Source organism: Rhagoletis pomonella, unplaced genomic scaffold, assembly GCF_013731165.1.
Source record: "Rhagoletis pomonella isolate Grant_MI unplaced genomic scaffold, Rhpom_1.0 Rhpom_scaffold_00006, whole genome shotgun sequence".
In the NCBI taxonomy this organism is placed as follows: Eukaryota; Metazoa; Arthropoda; class Insecta; order Diptera; family Tephritidae; genus Rhagoletis; species Rhagoletis pomonella.
In genome coordinates, this window is record NW_023458560.1 from 81,220,146 (window position 1) to 81,227,394 (window position 7,249).

At 36.2% G+C, this 7,249-nt stretch overlaps 1 protein-coding gene across 1 annotated transcript in view; it reads right to left on the minus strand.

Annotated features, from left to right (window-relative positions):
- The window catches only part of LOC118741450 (ankyrin repeat domain-containing protein 39-like), a 24,509-nt gene extending 22,522 nt beyond the window's left edge, over positions 1-1,987 (minus strand). Inside the window, exon 1 of the mRNA XM_036473425.1 lies at positions 1,776-1,987. The gene's annotated coding sequence lies outside the window, so the exon portion shown is untranslated. The remainder of the gene's footprint in view (positions 1-1,775) is intronic.
- Between the last annotated feature and the right edge of the window lie 5,262 nt (positions 1,988-7,249).

Here is a 7,249-nt window from a genome sequence, read left to right on the forward strand (position 1 = left end):
AAAATGTAGACGTCTACATTTTCAGACATAATTTGGAACGAACTGTGAACACCCCATATGTAATATTGATGCGCCTAAAACATGCAGCGAATTCTATTCTCAAGTTACATACCTGATGACAGTACGAATGACAATTATAATAGGGTGGTTTTAGTTTTTTAAACTATAATTTAATTTGTATCATGCTACTTTATTTTTACCTCCCTTTTTTATTTTCTTAATTAATTTCTCATAAACTATCAGGCCTATCGAAAAGTGATGTATATACGGTTTATGGACAATTTCATTGTCTGACATTTACCGCATTTGGTATTACGATTGTTAAAATGGTTCGTAACGTTTCGAAAACGTATCCATAGAAAATGATTTTCGCCGTAAACCAGTGTAATTATGAGAAAAATCTTTCATGAAAATAATTGTGAATATTAGAACTAGGTGTAGGCTAACATTTGACACTGACTGTATGTACATTAGGGTGGCCCATATCTCTAAAAGTGCTCGGAATAGCCTAAAGACTAAACTATACAAAGTTTTAGGTCAATCAAAAAAGATTTAGATGTGGCTCAAAGCGCTCAAAGTAGCCCATGTATTTTATATGGCGAAAAGACTATTTTTCGTAGATATTGTATAGAATCCTTGGAAAGCAATATTTTTCAATCCGCAAACTCTTTTTCTCTTCAGGAGACTTCCCGAAAAAATAACCAATTTTTTATTTAAAAGTTTATTATTATATCGTACTAGCTCTTACCCGCGGGTTTCACCCCACGTCTTTATACAAATGTGAAAAATATTTTATATAAAGATGTTATATATTATTTCTGATCTAATTTTACTATAGGAGAAAACGGAAGGACAGGTACTTTGGTGTGTACCAACTGGGGCTACCGCCCCAGTTATGTAGCCTTGGGAAAGGATGAGGTAACAAGAATTCCTTTTCTGTGTTGTAAACCTGGGGCTGCCGCCCCAGTGATGTCTATTATGGTTACTGGGAGTTTCATAAAAATGTCTTGAATATAAAAATGTCTTGCGCAAATGAATATTAAACATTTTTCAAGCGAAAAAACGCTTGGCCATGTTTCTAAGGGCTCTTTAGGGAACCATAGGGGGTCTAGGTGGTCGGGGCGACAGTTTTGTCAATGGCGGTTCATGCCCCCTCCAAAAAGGGTGGTTGGAGGTGCCACACCCACTTCTTCGCCCACCGCCCCTTTAATGAACGCCGGTAGTCGCAGGAGAAAAAAAGCATACCATTGAATTCCTTGATCTTTGCTCTTTTAAGCTGTAAAGGTGCGCGGTGCCACACCCCTTTAATTTTTTGTACCAGCCCCTAACAAACAGATACTTTTCGGAACTCAACCCAAAAATATTGCTTTTCAAGGATTCTAAACAATTTCTACGAAGAATAGTTTTTTCGCCATATAAAAAACATGGGAAACTTTGAGCGGGTTTGAGCCACTTCTTAAATCTTTTTTGATTGACTTAAAACTTAGTACAATTTAGTCTTTAGGGTATTCACACATTCTTAGGGGGCGAGACCGAGAGTCCACACACTTCTATTTTTCTCCATATAACTAAGGGCTGTCCTAATGTGCATATACATATGTATAGTACGTTCCCAATTGCAAAATTTGGTTCTAAATATGTTACTTAAATTTATTAATGTTTAGCTCAATTATTTAAAACATATTCAACAGGACAAGAAATGAGGAATGAACCGAGATATCGCTTAAAACTTAGTGCCCACAAATCCATACATATATATATTTTGTATAACTCACTTTTTATGGCATGGAGCTTTTTATCGCATTCGTGCTTGCTGTTTGCCAGTTTCTGGATGTTCCCTTTTAATTAGCCAATGGCTGATGAGCGAAATTTTTAATAAAGTGTGCGAATTCGCTTGCAAATACTTCCGATTTTTCAATTAATTTACTATTTTTTCTATTCTGGGTCTGCCTGCCGATTCCCACTCAATTCGTTGTTTGACACTTTTCTTTGCTTTTTTTTTTTTTTTTTTTTTTGAGATGCCCCATGCAACAAAAAAAAAAGAAAAATTTTTTTTAGAATCTTACAAACGCCAGGTTATACTTTCTGAATTGTTGGTCTTGTCGTATATTTTTGTGAGCGGTGGAACCAGGACTCGAACTCCAGGTAAACTGATCCCTCGAAGCACAAGTTGGTGGCTCACATAATTATTGAGTTAAATATTTACATAGTACAAATAAAAAAACCAGCAAAAAAGTGAAAATTATCCAATTCATTTTATGAGGACCCATATTGAGAGGACCTCTTCTTATACCTATATACTATATACCTAGTCTACAATATAAACATAGAAAAATTATTTTTAATAATGACAATAAGAACCAAATTGTGCTATGAACTTTGTAGTTTTACAACTATGTCATTGAATTGGTAACATTTTTGTAAAATGCACACATGTACTATACATGTTAAAGCCTTTGTATATCTGTATGTGTTTGTGAATAGATATTATTTATAAAATGAATTACCAGAAATTCAGTCTCATAAGCTTTAATTTGTACCCTAATTGACAAAAATGTCAAGACATATAAATAAATTTAGTTTCAGTATCTTTCAATTAAAAGTAAAATACAACATCTTTCTTCTCAATTGTTATAAATACAATGTTTTCTTTTTTTTCCTTCCACATATTTTTAAAATATTATTATTATTATTATTATTATTATTTTTTTTTTCCCCCACCTTTATTTTGTTTTTATTTTGTATTTCTTTTCCTTTTTTATTTTTTAATGTTTTGATTTGTTTCTTTTTTTTTCCATTTAATTTTATTATAATATTTTATTTCCCCCTTTATTTTTATAACCTACAGGACTTTGTCCAACTTGACCTTGTGCAGAAATAGAATCAACTCTCTTAGAACACCAAAATTTGACGAGGCAAAAAGTTGTTTTAGATTATTAAAATTCTGAAAAATTTTGAAGGTAAGTCTGGCAGCTGAAAATTTAGGACAGTCAAAAATTAAGTGATCATTTGTTTCCTTCACCTGGCAAACAGCACAACAATCTCCCACACCTCTCCTGAACTTGCTAATGTAAGCTCTCCCGTAAGTGTGTCCGGTTAATAATCTGTTTAAAAGTTTAATATCGACAACTTCTAAATTGCATTTTTTGTCACTAAACCACGGCGTCTTTCTAATGCCACTTCCAAAGTTTTCAGCAAAAACCTTTCCCTTAATCTCACTAATGTTAATAAATTCAACTTTTCACTCATTCCATATTTTCTCTTGAATTTTCCACAAAGCCTCACCCAAAGTTAACTCAACATTCATCTCCAGGCCCCTCCTGACCGCTTCCTTTGCCGCAAAATCAGCTTTTTCGTTAAAACCAACTCCCACATGACTTGGTACCCAAATTACTTTCCCAACCTCACATATCGACCTACTTATTAAATTGTGAATTGAGGCCACAATGTAATTAGACGTATTTTTCTTTGCAAGCAGCTTAGTCGCAGCCATACTATCAGTAAAAATCGCCCACCTCCTGACATTTTGCTTAACCAATATTGATACTGCCTTGTGTATGGCAGACAGCTCCCCAAAAGTTGACGAGAACTTCTGACTCAGCTTGAACATGTAGGACCAATTTTTTTGTGTATCATGAATAGCGACACCTACAGCCTCACCTGACACCGACGCATCAGTGGCTAATATGTAGATATTATCTTTTTGTAGCTCCCTAAATTTAGATAGATAAACAGTTTTGAGTTGTTCACTACTGTAGTTTTGCTTTGATCCACTTAAAGGTGACATCTCAACCTCAAAATTTTCATGTGTAGAAAAGGCAGTACTTGAATTTATACCATCAAAAATCGATTTGTGTTTGTTGTAAACAAAACTGTAGCTGGAATTACCATTGTTACCCTCAGACAGCCTTGCCCTTAAACAATCATTTACCATAATTTGCTTCCCTAACTCCTTCGCAGTGAGCCACTCCGCTCTCTTCAAAGGTGGAAGTTCCCCCGCTAGCACATACCTAGCATGCACAGGGGAGCCCGGAGGGAGTCCTAAACATCTTCTGAGTGTATCACTGACGATTGTTTGTATTTTGCTATTAAAACCAAGTGGTGCATTTGCATAAGTAGTGTTAGCATACTCAACTTTACTACGGACGAAAGATCTATAAAAGTTCAGAGCTATCTTAGGTTCCAGGCCTCCTTTAATTGTCGTTAGTTTCTTAATCAGATTTTTACTTGTTGTTGCAACCCTCTTTATTCTTGTAATATGCGGATTTATTGTCGAACTGGAAGTCATTACTCTGCCTAACCATTTAATTTCCTTTACTTGCTCAATTTTCTTGTTGTCCAGGTTAAGCTCCAAGCTTTTCCTGCTGGTTGTGTTCATAAGTAAGAACTTTGTCTTCTCTACATTAATTCCAAGGTTAAGCCTTTTTAGGCTGAGTACAAAAAGCTCCAGTTTCGATTCTAGCACTTTAATAGCTTCTTTTTCATTTTTTCCGCTGCATAGGAATGCAAAGTCGTCCGCAAATTGAAACATCATCGTTCTTTCATCATTCAAATCATGCAAACTGGCGGTATATAAGTTGAACAACAACGGAGACAGACAGCTACCTTGCGGTAATCCGTTTTCTACTTGAATAGAGCTATTACCCAAAACTAAAGTCCTACGAGAGAAAAAGTTCACAATCCACTTCCCAATGCTGGCATCCAATCCTGAATTAACCAGGATCTCCCCAAGTAAACCTATATTGACCTGATTGTATGCGTTTTCAATATCAAGTACACACATTACCACCTTCTTACCCTCTTTCTTCAATTCACTAGACCAAAATAAACATTCGTTCACACACATGGCCGCAGATTTCCCTTTACGATAGGCAAAACACCCATCAGGAAAAACTCTGTTACCTTCCGCCCATTCCATTACTCTATCCTTCAGCATCATGTTTAAGCTTTTTGCAATTACCGAAAGCAGCGAAATTGGCCTAAAATTTTTTATGTCCTTTAAATCCTTATTTGGTTTCGGGATTGGTACAATTTTAACTATTCTCCATTTTTCTGGTACATTATTCTCATTAAAGCACTTTTCAAGTTCTTTAACAAATAACCTCTTTGTATCATCAGGTAGCCTATTTAACATTTCGAAAGTGATTCTATCTACCCCTCCGGCTGATTTTTTCTTCCTATTCAACACATCGTTTAGTTCACTAACAGAGAACTCCAACAACTGTTTCCCCTGGCCACTGTCGCTACCATCAGATGAATTGTGCACAGTGTTACTGTTCTGTTTGTCAATTTGATCACCCAACATTGCAAGATATTTATCGTTGTTATCACACAACCAACTTGAGTTCCCTTTTTGACAGCCTTTAACCCTATTTACAAACCTCCAAGCCTCCGTGGTGTTTGGACTCGAATTCAGTTCTATAATTTTGTTTTTGTAGCTATTATTTTTAGCTGTTTTAACCGCTTTTCTCCACTTTTCCTCTTCATTACAGAGTATCTCAAAGTCGCTGATGCTACTGGATCTTCTTGCTTTCTTCCTGGCCACCAGCAGTAGCCTGTACATCTTACTTAAATCATCATCCCACCACATTTTCGGCGAGCCCTTTACTTTGTTTAAATCGATGGTTGCCTTTCTAATTTCAGTGTGAATTTTATCCTGCAAATTATCTAAACCACCGTCATATTTACATTTGGATAGTGCAAGCTCCAGTTTCCTTTTTTGAAGGAAAGGGAAAGGTTTATTCATCGAGTCACTTAGTTCAATGACAATCGGACGATGATGGCTACCACCAACATAACCTTGATCACATTTCCAACACATTCTCAGCAAGGAATTTGTAAATGAAAGATCCAGAGCAGAAAGCCCTCCACCCTCATATTTGTTGACCGAAAAAGTTGGGCTACCATCGTTCAAACACTTTAAGCCACTCTTGCTGGTTATATTTTGCAAAACTTTTCCTTTTGGGGTGTCTTTATTACACCCCCACACCCTCAACTTAGCATTGAAATCGCCTAAAAAAAGAATATTCTCCGTACCTTCCAAAAAAGTCAGTAATCTACTGACCTCATAATCAAAAATATATCTGTTTACTCCCGGTGGAAAATAGGCCGATGCAATAGTAAGATTGTGGTTTAAATTAGTCGTTTTCACTACAACGATATCTTGACAAGTGTTATATCTCACTTTTTTTAAACTTAATGTTTTTCCTGCAACCGATGGCAACTCCTCCGTAGCCATCCGCTCGATATTTAGTAATTAAATTGTAATTTATTAATTTGTGTCTCGCTTTTGTATCTCCATGCGAAAAAACTTCTTGAAGTACTACTACATCAATATTATTGTGATTAACAAAAAAATCAATATAATCACGGTTTGCATTTAAACTTTGGCAATTAAGTTGAAGTATTTTGACGGTCATCATTAAAAGAATTTACATACAGCCTGTCGTCTACCTTCGTTTTCATCATTGTACTCAAAACTTTAATTAATGGTTCATCCTCACTTATATTAAACTTTTCAATTAATTGACTTAAAAGTCTTTCGATTTCACCTACTCTTTCCCATCTTTTACTTTCGTACACCGGCACTATCCTATCCTTAGCTACTCTTTCCTTGTTCACACTTTCTTGCTTCTCCTGTACCCTGCCTTGCCTTGATGCATGCACACCTTTCCAAGCCATCGCAGAATACTTCCTCTTTGTGAGCAATTTGTTAGCAATTACTGTATTATTTTGCACATTTTCTTGCTCATTATTGAGCAAAGGAAAAGATGAGTCATAATCTGCAAGCATAGAAAAACTGTTCCTTCTCCCTCCATCACCATAAGTGTCGAAGGCCTCACGCTTGGACATTTTTTTTACCGTCATGATCTCGATTACCTGCTTTTCTTTCTCCCAGCTGGGACATTTCGACCTATTCACCGATACATGTTCGCCGCTACCGCACAAAATGCACTTTGGATTGCTACTTGTGCATTTCCCAACGCATCGCTCCTCTTTTCCACATATGATGCACCTATTACTAGCCCTGCATGAAAGTTTTGTGTGCCCGAGTCGCCCACAATTGAAGCATTGCTTCGCTCTCGGAAAAAAAAAATTCACCTTGAAGTTAACACAAAAGATCTTCACCTCTTCAGGAATTACATTCCCCTTGAAACCAATTTTTATGGACATTGTAGGTACAAAATTGCCGTTGTTGACAAGATCACGTCTAGTGATCCTGGACACAGACTTAACTTCAACACCCGAC